Here is an 8776-nt window from a genome sequence, read left to right as displayed (position 1 = left end):
TTATTAATGAAAAGATACATTTCTAATGGCATAATTTACTAATCAGTGCACTCAGAGAGCTCCTTTAGGAGTAGATCCAGTGAGATTAAAATCAAACAGTCATATTCCTGTGGGGAGGATGCTTTGAGCTTTTATTTACAGTATGAATATGTAGGAATTATTTATTTTCAAGTTTCATGACTCCTGTTACAATAGTTTCTTTTTGAAGGTCCCATTCTAGACATATTTTTAAGTATTTTTGATTTCATACATCTGGTTTAGGTGCTGTTTTTATAGCAGTACACTAATGTATCAAAACACTTGATTCAAGGAGAAATGCATATAGCCGATGTTCAGAAACTGGGACTTCAGACAAGCTGTCAGTATCCTGATTCATATATGAAGCAAATAATTCATTCATAAGTTAACTTATGACTAACTATATACATATATATGGTGGCTTTTATATCCCTCTTTCATAATGCAGCTAGATGGAAAAAGTCTCTTGAGCTGTATTCAATTTGACAGACACTAAAATTGTAATAACATGGTTTGATTGTTGTGTTCAAAGGCATCATAGTCTCATGTGCTTTCAGGGGCTTTGCACCAAGTGGCAACCTCTGGTCTAAAAATACGAGTCCAATGCGGAAGTGCTAAAAACTGCAGTTCATCAAGGATCCGCTTGAGGCTGGCTCCGGAAGTATCGTAAACCACATACACACCAATTCAAAAAAGCTGATCTTTACAGCAGAAGTAAACATGTTTACAGCCTGGTAAAAAAGACGAGTGTAGTCTGGATAGCAAATTTCTTGATCGGGACACACTGTGAGGGGGGTGAATTTTTTTCTAACGCGGCAATTTAGAAGATTTCGAGATTACGAGTCTTCCAATGAGAGGCACAGCTGACTGCGGGAACACTGTAGCTGTTGGCTAGGAGGCTCAAAGCCTGCCTCTTTACGTCACACTGGCTCCACGGCAGCAATATGGCTGCCACCGACAATTGGCCTCAAAACAGCACTTCAGAAACAGATGGGTGACGTCATGGATGCTACGGAAAATTTTTATACAGTCTATGCTTTAGACCCACCATCCAACCTTTTATATTGTGTTAACTTTATAAACAAGACTATACAACACATGCAGTAATAATGTTGCTGAGCTTAGAGGAAACACTTCATGACCATTGAATGTCAGGAAGCTCTTAGATTACGTTCCTCATCTTATCCTAAAGTAAGTATAGAGACTCTTGGCTGAAGTTTTGTTTTTGAATATGACTTTTGGAGGGTGCTTTTCACACCTGTATCTCTTTGTTGCATTTTTCTCTTGGGTCACTTTGTGTTCACTCTGCAATATTGTTAACCAAAAGTACACACCATCAAGGGGCTGTGAGTCATTCTGAGAAGTTGGAGTCGTGCCAAGGTACTTATCCCTGATAGAAATCGTGCCCTGAACATTACTTCACCTTATACCACCCTGACACTTCCCCTAACCCTTACTGTTGGGCCAGATGTAACAATCCACATGGTGTCAGGGACTATCTTGGCTCGAAGACGCCAAGTAACGGGAGCCGTTAACCTACCAACAAAATGAGTCGTGGGTTGACTTGCAGCAGCGAGGAGGTCAAATGCCTCATGGATATTTGGACACATGAGCATATTTGGCAAAAGATGGACACCACTCACAAAATTAAGAGGGGCTGCCGAGCAGAGTCACGCAAATGCCAAGAATCTCTGACAGCAGCATGTTAAGGTATGAGGCCAACTTGACACACTGGACCAGTTGTTGAACCTGAAAATATTGTCAAGTCCTGTGATGTTGCTACAGCTTACACTAGCTCTTCTTCTGATGTTGAAATGGATGGAGATGGGAAGTAACAAGTAACATGCAGCTATTTGTTCCATTTGCTGGGTCAATTGCTTGTTTTGTTGGCCAAGGAGGGAAACACCCTCTGTCTCAGAGCAACTCCTCCAAATGATCCAGGTGTGAAAACACTGATGTGTGTCTGACGATTCAGCTCATTTCAGTGCTGACTGCTTCTCTAAGCGGGCACAACATGGTTGTAAGAGTAGCTACTGATCCAGTCCACTTTGTCTTGTTCTTTCTGGAGCTGCAGGGAGAAATGTGAGAGTTTTGTGATGCTCAAAACCAAAAACATAACTCTGTTCAGGACATCATTGCTTCCAAAAAACACTAGACACAGATGGATAAGTGTCACAACAGATCCATAGATGAATCTGTTGCTATGAGTTACCTTTCCAACATGTAAAAAGTTCTATAAAAAGTTCCATTAAAAGCTGTGAAATATCAACATAATAAACCTGGAAGGCTCCAAACAGATTGCTGCAGTGATTCAGGCCTCCACTGAAGAGCGAGCGAGCAGGCCTGCAGCCGCGACTCTTTCCCATCACTAGTAGCCTGGAAAATAAAATGGAGTTCATTTTCACATTCCTCCGGGGGTAATACAGTATGTTCTCACAGTCCCACAAGGGAAAATCCTCTGACTCACTTTACAAGCCAGTGTGGGCTATAAAGTCCAGCCCTCGCTTCAGGATGTGGAGAGGAGCAAGAGGAAGGCTAAAGATCAACCGGCTTCCCATCACTTGATCCAGAGGGATGAAGAGACGGTCACCCTCTTGGCTCAAGATATTCCACTGCTCAAGTAAAAAAAAAAAAAAATCTGTCAGAAGTAACTTAGTGAAATCCAGAGCCTGTAGAAAAAGTCCAATTGGCTGCAGTTTGAGACAGACCTGCTGAGTAGAGAGAATATACAGCAGCAGAACTTCAGCTTTTACAGACAAAAAAATAGATGTTTTCAGGCTTCTGTCTGTGCTGTTGTTTTGTTTATTTTGGTTCAAGGCTGGATTATTTGTCAGGAAACAGAAACAGCAGGAGATCTCTGCCTAAGGAGAGATATGATACAATATTTGCGACAGGTTTTCTCCCTCATTTTTAACTTAGTCTAAGTTTAAACCACAGAGAAAAGCCTCTGACAGATGTTTTTGTTAACAAAACCAACAGTATAAATGACTGACTTGGTATAATGTGCTACTTTAGAAATTATTTTTTATTTTTAGGCTTTGTTTGGTTTAATTTGCAATTTGGACCACAGGACATACATCTTTTATTATTATTATTATCATCATCATCATCATCATCATCATCATCATCATCATCATCATCATCATCATCATTATTATTATTATTATTATTATTATTATTATTATAACTATTATTATTATTATTATATGTCATTAAACCAAGAGTCCTACAATGCATAGCTTTAGCTTCATTATCATGATTTTACAGGCATCTGGAAGTCTAGCTGTAATTTAGGCATACAAAAAAAAGCAAATTTCCTCGATGAACATGTCACTTTTTGAGCTCATACAGCACTGCATGTCAGATTTTAAGCCCTGACTCACTGCAAAAGAATTATGATTCAAAGCTGGTTTGACTCACCAGTTCTCCTCGCCACAAAAATTATGAGCCACGTTGTCACAACTGAATCAAGCGCTTGTTCAAATATAAAATGGATTACGTCTGACACGAACACACAGGAAGAAAGATGCACACAATCCTGTATCCCAGTTGAAAGAGCTGTCTGTGATGTTTGTGCTTTGCTGTGCATGCTGGGAGCTTACGCATGGACTCAGGATGAAAGTTAACAAAACAGATACTATCTTTGTTAAATGTATGTTCCCTTCCAAAGAAAAAATCACTGTAGTAATGTTTAAAGCTCTTTCCTAAGGAGAAGCATTTTCTCAGTGCTGTTACTGTCACCAGGGGGCGATGTTACCATGTGTCCTCACCGTATGGGTTTTCAGTTTTCAGGAGGCTTTTTGAAGAATTTAAACAAGAAAAAAAAGCTTTTAAAATACACTCCTAATACTAATTGATTGTTTTATGGTTCTAGCACTATAGCTGTTTAATGTGCTCTTTTAAGAACGGCTTGGAACTGTAATTGTATTGCTATAGTTCAGGCCATTTTGATGTTTTTCTAACTGTACAGCTACCAGACATTTAGTCCACATTATACATCAATCTGTGCGAGTTATAGAAACTTTACATAATGTTTGTATTGATCTGTTTGTTCTGATTTTGTTTCTTTTCATTACACCGTGCTTCTTAGTCTTGCTTTGAATTAATTCTAATAATAGGTGAGTTTATGAAATATTGATTACATCATTTTAATGGTGGACCGCAGGATGAGAACTGCAACTCTGGCTTAGAATAAAACATACAAATATTGTGAAATAAGGAGTGAGGCAGCAGAATGAGTATTTCTGATAATTATTTTCATTCACACTTTGCCTACATTTCAATTCCTAATTAACACGTGGTTAATTAGGAATTCAAATGCAGGCATGGAGGCGATGAGCACCAGGCAGCAGACTCAGATCTTACATAAGCGACGGACAAACTGAGCTATTTTGAAAAGGCAGATGTGGACGGCTGGCCCTGAGGATGAGGAGGCGTCTAAATGGACAACAAATAAAGTATTTTGTGGGTTTAGGAGCTTTGTGTTTGTCAGGATGGTGTGAAAATCAATGAGGCTCCTGAGGGGGCGGCTGGGCTCTGATAGGCCTCCTCCTCTCCTCACCGCAGAGCAGGAATCAGTCAAGGATATTAATCTAAACATCAGTCATGCATGGGGAACACCCCACAAGGAGAATAAGGCTGCTCATCCATGCATTTCCTAGGGGAGGCAGGGGGGTTGGGGGGAATTGAGGAGGGGAGTAGAATGGGTAAGTATGTCAGGGTATCATCTCTGGAGATGTGATGTAGGCTGACTTTGGGCACACAGACAATAAAACCCAAAGTGTAGAGGTTGGCACCATCAAAACTGAGGTTTGTGCCTGGCTTAGTGAAGCACATTATATTGTGTGTTACAGCACTGTCACACAGAGCTGAGTATGCACAGTGCAGATAGTGACAGGAAAAGAACAATGCATTTCTACTGTCTGTGGAAAAAGGAAGATATATGTCTGAGTTATATGTTAATGTAATTCATCTTACTGCAATCGAACCCTCCAGCTGCTCTCACAAGCCACACAAGAACTAGAAGTATTAAAATCCAAGTTCAGTCCATTTTCTTATTACCTCCAATTTGCTGTATTTCATTTTCTCTCATCACCTCTATAAAACGTCAGCTCTGCCTCTTCTTCCACAGCTCGTGCAGGGTTATCTTCCCAAGGACGAGTGCAGCTGTCGAGTCACTTCTCCAAGAGGATACCCCATGCCGACTGCAGGGCATCTGAGCCTTTCCACTCCACGGCTAATCTAATGTAGCGAGACCATCAAGCGAGCTAACAGCGACAGAAACATGCCAACATAGTCAATTTTAACTCGCTAATCGATGGTGGAACCTAAGCTGGAAATCATGTTGGCAATTTTAAATTAAACACCCGGAGATACAGTCAGATTGAGAATAAGGAGATTGTAAAGCTATTCCCTTTTCAGCTGCGTAGTGCTGTGACTGGATCTGCGGCTAACAACTCAATGACTCAGTGAAAATGTTGAATAATTGCAGAGTTTTATAGTTGACTCCAGTCACATCTTCAAGTTTTATGTCTCTCCTCCATACCAGAAATAGTGAACCAATGATGCTTACAGCTCATCCTATTTCCTGCGCACGTTCATGTATCCAGAGTCTCCTCCTTCTAATAACTTTTCAATATGTTACAATGTTTTGTAAACCCTTAATGTAAGTCATCCACACTCTGAAGCCATAGGGGTCTCTGCTTGTCCCAGCAGCAGAGTGCAGCATCACAAACGAAGGCATGATACAGCCTCGTCGTGATGTTTGGGCCAGGCAGTCTGCTCTTGCATGCTTGAAGAATCATCAACGTATACGAGGCAATGTCTTCCCATCCAACACGAACATTTGTTTCTTTTTATAAAAATGATTCAGCACTTATACTCGATTCAAATTTCATGGAGAAACAAGAGATTGCAATGACATCATGTCTTTGAAACTCCACAATATGACTGTTTACATTACATCATTGATGTGATTGATTGAAAGGCCTTCAAGGCAAATAAAAGGTTATCATTTTCGAATTTAACATAGTCATAGTCACTATTCCAATTCTATTCAGAACAGGAATTGTGACTAAGTCATATCATAGCTACTCAGCATTTGTTGTTGTATAGTTCATGGTGACTGTGGCAGAGGGTTTAAGACCCACCTTTGACTTATAGCCTCAAGCCCTTTTCCTAGTGCATATCTGCAACAGTGCCATAACAAAGTGAATCATGCCTTTGTACCTTGCAACTGATCCTGCAAAGGTGTAATATTGTAGTGCCTGTCTGTGGTTTTGCACTACATTATGGCGATGCAGAAGCACGAGAGGTAAACACACAGCGGCAGCTTAATTTACACTCACACATGCACACACACACACAGCCGCCCTTTCCATACTGCCAGTTAAAGGTGCAAATTTAGGCCCCTGTAATGTATCGCCTCCAATATGAAGGTCTCAGAGGCGTGATGGTGGAAGCAGGTGGTCCCACTACAGTGCCGACGTTGGAGGTAGTAACAGAGGAGTTACAGAGTCAAGAGGGGATCACTGTGTGCAGGCAGAGCAGGCAGGGTGGCTGTGTGAGTGCATGTGAAGCTCTCTCGTTGCTGTAGCTGACACTGTGCTGCACAATAAAGATAAGAAATTACATTAATATCTTGATCTATAACTTTAACTGTACCTGCACTCAAAAAAGCAACATTGGTGTCTGCTTTATCAACATAAGTATAACATGTAGCTTCTATTATATTAATTCATGTTTAGTGGTTAAACATTTTGAAACCATGTAGTTTAAACATGACATGCAAGATCCTTAAAACTACAAGATTGCTTTATGTCAACACAACCTAATGGGTTCAGGTAGGAATCCCATCTGCAATACCTTTCCAGAGCAGATGCTGGCAGTAACGTGCAACAGGCCCTATTCATCAGTCAAGATAGCATGCTTCTGGCAAAGAAGAGCCATTATGGGGAGATGGGAGAGATCGGCTGTGACCGACTGCAATTGGGGCACTGGTGGTCTAGCGGTCTAGCGGTCTAAGCGCCCCACACATTGAGGCTATAGTCCTTGTCTCAGATGTCGCCAGTTCGACTCACGGCCAGTTGACCATTTGCCGCATGTCTTCCCCCACTCTCTACTCCCCACGTTTCCTGTCTCTCTTCAGCTGTCCTATCAATAAAGGTGAAAAAAGCCGAAAAATATAACTTAAATAATAATAAAAATAATCTATCCATAATCATATTTAACAAGTTATTGTGACCCAAGACAATGAATTCAGAGCCAGTCACTTCCTGTCATTTGTTTGGAACTTTGAACTTTTCAGATTCTGTACCTAAAAAGGCCTTGTCACCTCAAAACCACTCGAGGGGAAAACACACATCTATTCTGGTATAGTTTCAATATAGAAGGCAGTACAATTGATTTGATTGATTTGATTACATTTCCAGTAAAAACAAACCTTGTCTGTGTTTTGTAGAATGAGGAGTATCATTTTCACAGGTACACAAAACAAGCAAATACATCAACAACAATCAAATCACAAAGCCATCCCTGTCAAACCCTACAGGCAAAATCTGTGTCTGCAGGGCTCCTGTTCCTGAACTAATCGCTGCAAAGTAGGGAACATCAGAAGCCAGTGATACCTTGTTCTGTTAAAGCTGTTGTGAAGGGCAGAATATGATGGGATACAAAGAGTCATCAAAGTTGAGGGGCCCTAGAGGAAGAAGAAATCAAAGAAAATAAATGCTGAATGTCATTGACTTACAACATTAGGGAATAACACACTGTGTCTGTAATGTAGCATGTTGGTGAGTTAATAGGCTTGACAAATATGTGTTATATGTGTCTGAACATTGGTATTCTGTTATGATAATAAATAACTTTACTACCAATAATTGTCTCATTTAAAGAGTTGTTATGATGTTAACATGAAGGTCAAACTTTGTGGTCCGTTTTTTACAGCCCATAATGGAGACACTCTCTCTGTGCATCTTCCTCTATCTCACAGCCCCAACACGGTCGAGGCAGATGGCTGTCTAACATGAGTCTGGTTCCGCTCAAGGTTTCTGCCTGTTAGAGGAAGTCTGTCCTTGCCCCTGTCACTTGCTAAATGCTACAAAGTGCATTCCTCATTGAGGAGATAAGACAGAGTCTGGCTTGTAAGATGGGATAGGATCTTAGCCTGTCTTGATGTTGCGTCTTTGTTAATGATATAACATAGAATACAATCTAGACCTCTTTGTTCGTAAAGCGTCTTGAGATAACGTATTGGGATTTGGCCATAGATTGTATATGGATATGGAAATATGGACGTAGGATCTGTGACGTCACCCTTCTGTTTCTGAAGCGCTGTTTTGAGGCCAATCGTCGGCGGCAGCCATATTGCTGCTGTCGAGTGATTGTGACGTAAAGAGGCGGGCTTTGAGCCTCCTAGCCAACAGCTACAGTGTTCCCACAGTCAGCTGTGCCTCTCATTGGTAGACTTGTAATCTCAATATCTTCGACATTGCTGCATTAGAAAAAAATTCACCCCCCTCACAGTGTGTGCCGATCGAGAAATGAGCTATAAGACTACACTCGTCTTTTGTACCAGGCTGTAAACATGTTTATTTCTGCTGTAAAGATCGCCTTCTTCCCATTCATGTGTATGTGACTTACGATACTTCTGGAGCCAGCCTCAAATTGATTGATTGAAGAGTAACCTCCTGATACAGACATATTTTTCCTCAGGATAAGTAGCCTAAAAGGTCATTTCACTCGTTCTTATGACAGGTGG

General features: G+C 40.8%; 1 long non-coding RNA gene across 1 annotated transcript; it reads right to left on the bottom strand.

Moving 5' to 3' along the window:
• Nucleotides 1–1028: 1028 nt before the first annotated feature.
• Nucleotides 1029–2624, bottom strand: LOC117813264. Its single transcript, XR_004631379.1, has 3 exons — nucleotides 2486–2624; nucleotides 2298–2394; nucleotides 1029–2086 (listed from the first exon to the last, which is right to left on the bottom strand). It is a non-coding gene; the product is annotated as an uncharacterized LOC117813264 (long non-coding RNA).
• Between the last annotated feature and the right edge of the window lie 6152 nt (nucleotides 2625–8776).

The sequence above is a fragment of the Notolabrus celidotus genome, chromosome 5 (assembly GCF_009762535.1).
Source record: "Notolabrus celidotus isolate fNotCel1 chromosome 5, fNotCel1.pri, whole genome shotgun sequence".
In the NCBI taxonomy this organism is placed as follows: Eukaryota; Metazoa; Chordata; class Actinopteri; order Labriformes; family Labridae; genus Notolabrus; species Notolabrus celidotus.
Note: the sequence above shows the minus strand (reverse complement) of the source record. Positions and strands in the feature narration are given on the sequence as shown.